The 11236-nt window shown below is 33.6% G+C and overlaps 2 non-coding genes across 2 annotated transcripts; both read left to right on the forward strand.

The window, feature by feature from the left end:
* The first annotated feature begins 6941 nt into the window (after positions 1–6941).
* Positions 6942–7013, forward strand: Trnae-uuc. Its single transcript has one exon. It is a non-coding gene; the product is annotated as a tRNA-Glu (tRNA).
* A 901-nt stretch (positions 7014–7914) lies between these two features.
* Trnae-uuc lies at positions 7915–7986 on the forward strand. The gene has a single exon. It is a non-coding gene; the product is annotated as a tRNA-Glu (tRNA).
* The last annotated feature ends 3250 nt before the right edge of the window (positions 7987–11236 follow it).

Below are 11236 nucleotides of genomic sequence, written 5' to 3' on the forward strand. Positions count from 1 at the left end.
GAGGCTTCTTGACGCGGGCAGATTAACAATGTTTCCACGATTCACCAACAGAGGCCGCTAGTGACACTAATCAAGCCGCCGGCCGGCCGTCTTCTCGGTGATAACATGGCTCTGTGTAATCTGTTGCAGCATCATCACACCCACAACACTTTCAGCTCCCAGAAGGGCGACACCAATCCCGATGCATTGGATCAGTTCAACAACTATGAGGGTCGCTTCAAACTGTCAGCTTCATTACAATGAGAAGCACTGGTGCTATTTGAAAGGAATGTTGCCAGTTTGGAGTGAATTAATTAATAAAATAAATAAATGTTTATTTCCCAATAAAACTGAAACTACTACCTACATCAATTACAGAAAATATTAGCTGGTTCACAATAGTTACATACAATAGTTAGTTTCAGAAATTTCTTATAATGTGTCTTCTAAATGTTGTAACATATTTTAATTTGGATAGATAAATAAAAATCCCTAGCTGAAATATTTATAGGTCTAAGTGAAGTAATTGGCTAATATCGCCAAAGAGATAACATAAAGATTAGATAATATCAGACGTCCTGGCTAAACTGTACAACAGCCTAAGAGGAATTGAAATAATTTTTTGCTAATATATAATATTATATAAAATATTGAAAATTGAGGTTAGGCATAAACATTTAGTGATCGGCGACCTAACGATCGACCGAGCCATACAACGTAGAATCTGACCGAACACCTCGGCAGAAATTTATTGTGGCAAAACGGTATGCAATTTGAGGAACTAAAGGTCTTACGTGGCTAATTATTATGATGTATGAAACAAATAATAACCTATAAAAAATTACTTAGCATGTAGAGAGCATATTTAAAAAACCCAATAAAAATAATTAAATGTATTAAGGAAGTAGGAGGTTACCAGGCGCATGAATACTGTAATAATTAATTATTATTTAACGAAAATCCTAAATAATTCCATCTGTAACTGTAATAATTTGCATGCACCAATCAAATAATGGCAATTGATAGGCGGCAATAGTGAGCCGATTCAAAAATATTTGTATATATTTCTACAAATAAATAGAGTTTATGAAAAAAATTGTTATATAGTCTATGTTTTGGATATGGCCCGAAGGCAAATAAATTATTATATATATAACATAAGTAATAATTTAATATTTCAGCACGGTCTATTTGAGCCTTGAATGGCGGAGGACTAGAATATTCAAATTTTATGCAAATTTGAAAATCGGAAATGAGAATTGTAAAATTGAGAAACAAGAACCACACTCGCCTGCCAACTGCCACCATGAGAGGTCACTAAAAATTATAGAGCGTAATACCTTGCTATATCTTGTAATAATTTAAAGTTAAATTGAATTACTAAATTTCTTATAAGACTTTGTGATGCTCTTATAAAGCAAAAGTCATTTTTAAATAATTTTTAACCCCTTGGAAGAGACGACTCCGGCTACAATAATCCAGGACCACCAGGAGTTGGATCGACATCAGCAGCTCATAAGAGAAAATTCCGACACGTGAGTGGAAAATATTGAAATAGTGATAGGGCGCCCTCAGTGCTTCGAAATTACATAAGAATCAAAGCTAGCTCGTCGAAAGGGTTTTCTTATAAATGAGGAATTTGGTAAAAAATACTTGCGCAAGTAAATGTAGTATTAAAGGTATTTTATTAGAAAGTAACGAATCAATCTACATATCAGAAGATCTATAAATCAAAGAAGTATAAAATCTAGGCTGTTAATACATATTCATATGATCATTAATTTCTGCAATGTAATTTGTGATAGTTTATTGTAGCTCTAATTCACTAGATGAATTGCTTTTTTATTCCTTCAGGTGCCGAATCTCCCACCCTGAGATAAAATATATATTTATTACAAAGAAATCTATTAGATACTATAGAATTCAATATATATATTTGGATTATTAGTTGTCAATTTATCAAGTTGATTTTTTAGAATTTAGTTTTAATGGAATTGTCCAAGTCGACAGGCATTAGCAAGCTGATATCGCAGCTACATGCAAATAGATGCATATGATCATAAAAATAAAAGCACATGGTAACGTTTCGTGCTGTAGAATTTAGAGAATAGTATTATTAGCCTGTGATATTTTATTGATTTCGATTATTGTTCTATTTTATATTATATATTTTTTATCGCTCTATATATTTTTTGCTCTAATTTATTTTTTGCAATATTTGTTAATATATGTATCAAATTGTTTATGGTGTGCGATTTATTTTTTATTCCTCAATACTATAGGATAAGTACCATATATATATTTTTTAATGAATTATCAGAATTATTGTGGAAGCTCATATCTGGGCCTATAAAGATTTTTATGAGACTGTATCCTATTAAAAACCACGACCTTGATTATTATAATTATTAAAATATTTCATGCTCTACCGACTGATGCCAAGCAGGAGGCTAATCGTTATTTAACTATAAAAAATAACGTGACAATGTTTCTGTTTTTCTGTGTTTGAATTGACTAACTCCACTATTGAGTACCATCTTCAAGAGTAGGTAGGCCTATTAATGTGTGTAGTACATTATCAATGTTTGTCAGCATAAAAATAATACGAATAAATGATGATCGTTTCTACTACTTGATTGATGATTCTATTACTACTTAGACCAATTCATCAAAATTGGGAAGAAGATAAGTTGAAGAGGTTGGATTCTGTGTGGTTCTTATTTCTGGCATCCTATTGATTTCACGAATAAACGGATGACAGATTATATGAATGATGTGAAATATACAAGGTGTTGAATGAGAAGTGTATTCATGAAATAAAAGGATCAAATAGAAGTAAATATTCATATAATACTTGTTAAATTTAATACGAGGTGTTGTTTTAGCATCAGCTCCATAACTTATGTTCAATGATTCAATGATCCAGTACATCAGTACATAAGCCAGGTCACATGCAACATTCATTATAAATGAAATACAATTTACAATATACAGAATACAATGTCACAGTTTTTTAAAATGTCCAGTGTCTAATTGTCTTTTTGTAATGACTATTTTCAATATGTCTAATGACTATTAATCATATAATATATTCAGTTCTATTACCAAAATAATGTCATATATTATGCCTAATTTAATGTATGTTGCCCAAGTATGTTTATGTTCATGTTTTGAAGGGACGGATTCAAAGGTTCAAAGAGCCTCACACGTCAACCAAAGTAATAAAGTATTAAAATCATGCAGCCTCTGTTGAATACAGAAGAGCATCAGATATTAACAGTTGATGAACCTCCCATGAGTAGTATTTATAAGCAGTGCATTCCTATTCAATTTATATATATATATATATATATATATATATATATATATATATATTATATATAGAGCTGACCTCCGTTTGGAAAACCAAAGTCCAACCGATTCTTCATTGTTCGATTTCGATTTGAATGAAGGATTCACAAAGCTTCTTATTTCTTGTAGGGTGGTGAATTACAATGAAGAGTGAAGCTTCTAAGTTGATTCTGTAATAAAATTGAGCTTCACCGGGATTAATCATGAAGAAGCACTACTCTATGAACTGTTAATTGTGGAATGATACAAATATTGTTACATCGGGGAGTTTTCTGAGATTTGAAGAACCTCAACCTTATGATTTCTATGGAATGTAGTTCAATGTTGTGAGAACGTTTTCAATTTAAAGGATCTATCACTGTGAACTTTCAGTGAAATTGAAGTTATTTGAAAAAATATATATATAATTCAGATTCGTCTCGGAGCACTTTCACAAGAAGTAAGAATACAAAATAATGAAATATGAGATGAGCTGAATTCCGCTTGTAGTATCTCAAATTTCTTGTAGCATTCCAACCCGACCTTATCTTGCACTAATAAATAATTTGCACTGATTGTTTCAAGACAGTACGACGCTTAGCTTGATATTCAGAATATTCAACTAGAAATGTATTCAACATTCTCTCAAGAAGATAGATATTTATCGATGAAATACCTCTCGGATATCAGTTGCAGCATTGTAAGACAGTTAGTCGAGATAGAATAAATTCTGTGTTGGAATGGTGGAGAATATCACGGGGAATGGATTCCTCTTCTTTTGCAGGCTCACTGATTCCCCTCTCCCACTTCCCCTACTGATCATTCCCTTCTCCAGGGAAAAAGCCTCAGACTTTTGAACTCGGCTCCCTTCCCGGCGCAATCGTCCATTCCTCCTATTCCATTTGCTCTGATTATACTTGGCTCGTTCATCTTCTTTCACGTTGATCCTCCCGATGTCTTTTTCGTTTTTGCTTCTCTTTATCAAACATCTTTCTGCGACTTTTCGTGCATCAGGTTATGTCGTCATCTGCTCCAAAGGGTATCGTTGAGACTCCTTCAGACCTCTATTATACCTCATTATGAATTTTAATTAAAACTTTCAGTCCTAGTCCGGCTTCTGGAGTTGAACTTGTCTTTGGACTTTCAAAATTTGCGTTTTTGCTTCACTTGTCATCACCATTTTCGTTCCTGTGTATAGAGCGTTGACTCTCTGCTGCAGTCTGATAATCATGGATTGGAGTTGAATGTCATCCTACAAAGCCAAGAGTTTCATTAGCGTTATATTGAATGTGACTGCTATTTCAAGTCATCCAATTTTCATCTATTTTTACCACGAATGATACAAAGTCCTGTATTTGAGAATAGGAAAAGGGAAGATGACAGTCCACTGTAATGCATCATAGAGAAAAAATAGCATGAGAAAATATTATATAGTATAGATCGTCTATGTTCCAAATTTCAAGCCGATTTCTTGTTAATTCAAACCGATTACTGTCTATTATTACTGTTTTGGTGGGTGAGAGTGTAAGAACGGCACAGTGTGAGAGACTACCTTCATAGATAAAGGATAAGCATAAGTTTATTTATTTTTATAACTATATTTCTTGTCTCTGCTACCTTCTAGCGTCACATATCGTGAAGCAGATAGCTTCACGAGAAAGTACTACTGTACTTTCTACTATTAATCGGCTTTAGGAATTATACATCTCAATGAGGTCTCAAATTCGACAATGAGGCGGTAGAATTTGTAACATAAACGCCCTATACCATAAGATATCTACTTATGATATTTTTTCTACGATTTTATTGAATGACCTTATATGAATCAATTAATCTATTCTATGAACAAATCTACCTCAATGAGATTAAGTGTATTAACAATTACGCTAATGAACAACAACAACAATAATGATAAAGTGAATTGGATTGCGAAATTACTTGATCAGCTATCTCTTTTCTAGATAGTCTCCGCATAATCAAACTCTTGAGAGGATCCTTAAAATCCTCAGCTACGAGGATCCTTATAATCCAAATAATTGGAACTATTCATGGAGTAGAGATATACTTTATCAATGGCTGTATCAGAGCTCCGATAGAAACTATACGGAATATTAGCAGCTCACGTATGTGTCACAGGAACAGTTATTACTGATGAAAAAACAATTATAATTATAATAATACCTAATTTTATCAGAGAACATCTGAAATCACATTTACATTTGGTTTTAGCTTTGCATGTGGCTAATGTGAGTTCTTGAATAGAGAATATATTTCAAGAATACTTATTTCAAATGTTATTATTTGCAATAGAAAAGGAGTAGAATGAATAACAATAATCGTATCATCAAGAGTAGTAGGTTGCAGTGAATCTTGAACTTTGGTATGAGAACTTTGTTGTTCAAACTATTATATTCTTAATCACTTGTAGAGGTGAGAATTCGGTACATAGAGATATGAATACAATATTACTTATACAAGAATGTGAAAACTATATAAAAAACAGAATCATGCTGCTGTATAATTGAGAGTAATCGAGTAGAGTTCTTTAGAGATCCAAATTATGTGGTTGAGCATAAGTACGAGCAAAATCCATGAATGCTGTTCAACTAGAAACTTGATTGTAGAAAAGCAAGTATGCAAATACAATCATGTAAGCATGGTTGAACATGATGATCATCATCCATACCCTTGAAGGTCGTTGAAGATAGCTTTCTAGGAAGAGGGTTATTCAAATAGTTGAAATACCTACCAACTTCTCATGAAGACCAATAGAACTTTGAAATGAAAAGGGAGACCACCACCCCAACACACAAAGGAAATGTTTGCTTCTTGGAAATTGGTAAACTCTGAGGATTAACCTTGTTGCTAAGACGAACTCAGTAGAGGATTAACAAGATGATTCTTCCGAGCTTTGCTTTGCTTTCCTGTACAGTATCACGTAGATTATGGGACGTGTAATACTTAGTTCTTGACTGAGCTCTCATGAGGGCTTTCCCTTGTCAGGAGAGAGACGATCTTCAACATCTTTATGAGAAGGGTGACTTGCTCGAATCGTTCTCTAACATCACTTGAATCAGATGCTCTTCCCTAACAGGAAACCTACTCATTGTTTTTTCTGTTGAAAATTCTCTCACAAAAGTCTATCTTTTCGAGGAAAGTGAAAATTTTACAAGTAGCATCTTTAGACAAAAAACTTCACTTTTCCAAGTAGCATCTTTAGACACAAAACTTCACTTTTTCATGTAGCATCTTTAGACACAAAACTTCACTTCTCCATGTAGCATCTTTAGACACAAAACTTCACTTTTCCAAGAGTCAAACTCTCAATTTCTGGACATCATCAATCGTACAATAATTCTTATCTAAGGCTGGGCGTACACCGATTAGTCAAGACAAGACTAGTCACGTTTAGTCACAATACTTCACATAGTTGCTTATGAAGACATGTCTAATTGCAATGACTAATAAGAGTGTGTTGCGTCATAAGCAACTATGTGAAGTATTGTGACTATGCGTGTCTTGTCTTGTCTTGACTAACTGGTGTGCGCCTAAGTCGCATACAGATTATTCATTATAGACCATTCATGATTTGTGTAATCTTCGATTCCCTCAGTACAACTCTCAATATCAAGTCCCATGTGGTCTAGTGGCTAGGATATCTGGCTTTCACCCAGAAGGCCCGGGTTCGATTCCCGGCATGGGAATTTTTTTTTGTTCGACAAACACTAGTGTATTGTTATACACGTGTAGAGCGAAAAAGTGATTCTTTGCGTTCTGTAATCAGTGCAGCAATGGCCACTTTTCAACGTAACTGTAGGAAAAATTTATTTTCTCCATTCTCAAAAACTCACTCAGTTCACGTTTTAATTTTTATCCCATATGATAATAATTTGTCCAGCTCCGTGATAATCTTTCCATCTGATAAAAATATTTCATAATTAATTTTTTCAATCAAGAATAGTATAATTTCTTCAGCATTATTTAGTTCTTCTATTCATTTTTTATTTCATTTCTAATCACCTATTTTTTTTCAAATGTGAGAATATTGATGCTGATGGGCAGTCATCATAAAAAATATTGAAACCCTACCTCATTGAAATAGACACGGCCAGACATCTGTGTAATGAATGTAATGAATAATCCACTTGTCAGCTGATTGATTATGAATAATAATAATTATTATTCTATAGTCTGATCCTATCTACAAAGTAGATGATATATATATATAAAGTGATATCACAGTATGGAGGAATTCCTTTTCTTTTCATATTATCCTTGAAATGCAAAATTTCAAAAAAACCTTGTTTATACATCGACGCGCAGTTTAAATAGGAATGTTCCTGCCAAATCTCATCGAATTCCATCAACGCGTTAGGCCGTAATCGCGTTACATACAGACAGACAAAAGAAAATCCGAGTTAAAACATAGACCTCACTACGTTCGGTCAATTATATTTTTTAGAATACATTTTTCGAGCTATATTTATTTCTGTAACGAACTACTTGTCAAAAAATAATGATAAAGAGTACTATTATAGTAATTCTATTAAAGCATTTTGTGTGATATCGACTTCTGAGCTTCGAGGAAATGTCTAACTTATCAAGTCCCATGTGGTCTAGTGGCTAGGATATCTGGCTTTCACCCAGAAGGCCCGGGTTCGATTCCCGGCATGGGAAATATTTTTTGTTCGACAAACACACTCTTGTAAAATTGAAATCGTACAAAAAAGTGAGTACATGATGAAGTGAAGATAAATCACTTACATTTTTCAAACCGAGAAATCTTTCTGGCACATCAAATGCTTTTCATATAATCACATTTAATAATATTTTTTTATTTCATACATCCTCTGTTGATTCCAAGAAGTGCATTCCACTTCTATGAATGACAAGCTTTTTAGAATTTCTGAGTTTTTGAACTTGGCAGATAAACTAATGGAGATGTTCTATAATCAGTTAAATATACAAGTATTATTAAAAGAAACAGAAAAATATAATTCAAATAATATGAGTTGTTGAAAGTTGATTATCAACCGTCAAAACACAAGTTAAACCAATCCAATATAGCATTTCTTTTTTGATTCAAGTTTCAAGTTACAAGTTGTATTGTTTACATAAATAAGAAAGAACAAAATACAAAACATCCTACCAGATACCTATAACTAACAATTCAAATATACCACTCCTAAAAGGTTATTGACACTATATTATAATGTGTCATTAATAAAGTGGAAACTAACTTCAAACTTATAAGTACACAACTCATAACAAAATTTTGGAATGATGTAACTGATGATGAGAATTAACCTTAACATGCTATGTGAAAACCGATGCAAACAAAATACTTTTCACAAAAGAGCTTCCGCAAAGCCCTTGTCCGTGAATAGGACAAACATTTGGAGTTTAATAATGGGACATATAAAAAGATACATACACACACGCATTCACACAGTCATCAATATTTAAGAATTGGCACATCAGAGCATTCCCCTCATTACATATTATTATATCTTAGGGCCGGTTTCCGAGCTTGGGATTCAGGAAGTTCTAGACTCCAAACAGCTGGAGCCAGAAAACTGGCCCCCCAAAACTTTCCAAACAATTCGGTCGGAAATTATCCAAAAATTGAAAATAAGAATTCTAAACTTAAAATGAAATCAATTTTGTTTCCTTATTATAACACAAAATTATCGAAAATTCATTATTGAGTGATAGGCTACTCAATAATGATTTAACATTAGCATGGTTTAATAACGTGATTAGTAACACAATAGAGTAATAGCAAATCATGAAACGCAGAGGAGACAACCCTGCAAAGTTGAATGGAAAAAATCCCATATTTTCAGCGTCAATCCTCACTACAAAACGACCCTCGCTTTCGGGAAAGAGGGGTTATGGCACCCACAGTTCAGCCAACCCCTCCAAATCGATGAGAGCCAGTTTTCAATGCCATTAAGTGTCGCCATCCATCGATTAGTAAACCGAATGATTGTATTTTCCGCAACTACCCAGATTGTAGACCGAGGGTGCTGTTTCAACCCCTATAGCGCTAGATGTTCGCCTAAATTAACAAAGAGCTCGATGCCCACAGATTAATACCATTTACATGTTAGGCGTTTGCCTGTCAATTATGCTTGTCAGATCTGGTCATCAGGTGTGTGTGCATGGTCTTCAGCCATAATCTACAAACCATGTTCAGGTTAACATTGGTATGTTTTAGACAAGTCACTCTTGCGTGTTCCTGTTCGTGAGCATGTGGAAATAACTGAGCCCACTTAAACACCTATTCATTAGTAACTATTCTATTTCAGTGATATTATGTTCTTTTTTCATCTTATTGGCTGTTGAACATCAAACAAACAAAAAACTTCAGAGTGGAAATAAATGAGTTGATATTTTTATCATACAGATATTAGAATATTTGTTCATCTTGCATTTTATTTCGACCCTCGATAATGAATGGCATTATAGCCCGTAAGCCCAAAAATGACGTGTCTATTGAAATTATATGAGTTGAATGATACTAGACATCAAATCAAATGCAATCTCAACTTCAAATATATTCTTTGCATATGAAAAAAAATAAATATTTTGAGATAAATAAATAGACACATGTCTCATGTCTTTGATTATTCATTTATCACTCAGTAAATATGAATTTTGTTAGAAAGTATCCAATTTTGCCGTACACTACTTAGAATTTCTCTATTCAAATCAAATAAATAACTTGACAGAGTCATCCAGTCGAATGACTTATCAGTGGAATACTTGAAACCTGGAACATATATTTTCTCATACTTCAGTATCAAAACGAGTCTATCTCCAAAATACTATTGAAATGAATGAATAATATTGGAATAAATTTCATTTCTTGTTAAATGAGTGGAATATAAGATGTTTATCCTAGTAACTCAATTTTTTCCCTGTTCTGTTGGCATAGCAATAACTATTATGCAAGCTCATCGTTCACCTTGATCCCTAAGATCAAAAAAAGCCAATAAGAAATGTCTGAAAACATTCACAAGTTGTTGAAGAATCCAGAAAATTGCGAATTGGTTTGTTTTTGTTTTTTTCAGATTAATTTTTCCATGATGCAGGAATGGATCAAAATCGAGTATTCATTTTAGGAACAAAAGTATTTCCAATCTTACTACAACTTTTGTGATCACTCCTAATTATTTTGGAACTAGTCACCACCTTCTTCCATTAGAGATATCAAACTTCGCGATTTTTTCCATACATTTTTCACTCACTTGCATATTGTGATTGTTGTTTTCAAGTGAACTACAGATCAGACATTCAGTTGTTCTCTGAATGATTTATCATATAGTTGTACTTTCTGTGATTTTTAGTAGCTTTCCTTAGTCTCCAGTATCTCGATATTTTTCAACAATAAAAAAGTTTGTGACACTTTCTCCAATATTTTCCAAAATTTTCTTTAGCCTTCTATTTAAGAATCTTATGGTGAGGAATATGGGCTCACATTAAATGCCAAAAAAACAAAGTATATGGTCATTACAAAGCATGAAATTCCACAAGAGCACCTTTTGGCTGGACAGGATATGATAGAACGGGTAGAGGCATATAACTTTCTGGGAACCTGCGTCAGCTGCAATGCAAGTCACATGCCAGAAATAAAAATGAGAATTGAAAAGGCCAGAGCTGCCTTTGTAAAAATGAGAACACTTCTGTCGGCTCGTGACTTGTCTATTGAGGTTAGGATCCGTCTCTTGAGGTGCTATGTGTTCCCTGTTCTCTTGTATGGGTTGGAAGCATGGACACTAAATAGGGAATGTGAGACCAGACTTCAAGCATTTGAAATGTGGAGCTACCGGCGGATACTCCGTATATCGTGGACAGATAGAGTCACGAACGTAGAAGTTCTCAGAAGAATGGGTAAGCAAACTAGATATTGTGCGTGACATTA

The sequence above is a fragment of the Nilaparvata lugens genome, chromosome 11, assembly GCF_014356525.2.
Source record: "Nilaparvata lugens isolate BPH chromosome 11, ASM1435652v1, whole genome shotgun sequence".
In the NCBI taxonomy this organism is placed as follows: Eukaryota; Metazoa; Arthropoda; class Insecta; order Hemiptera; family Delphacidae; genus Nilaparvata; species Nilaparvata lugens.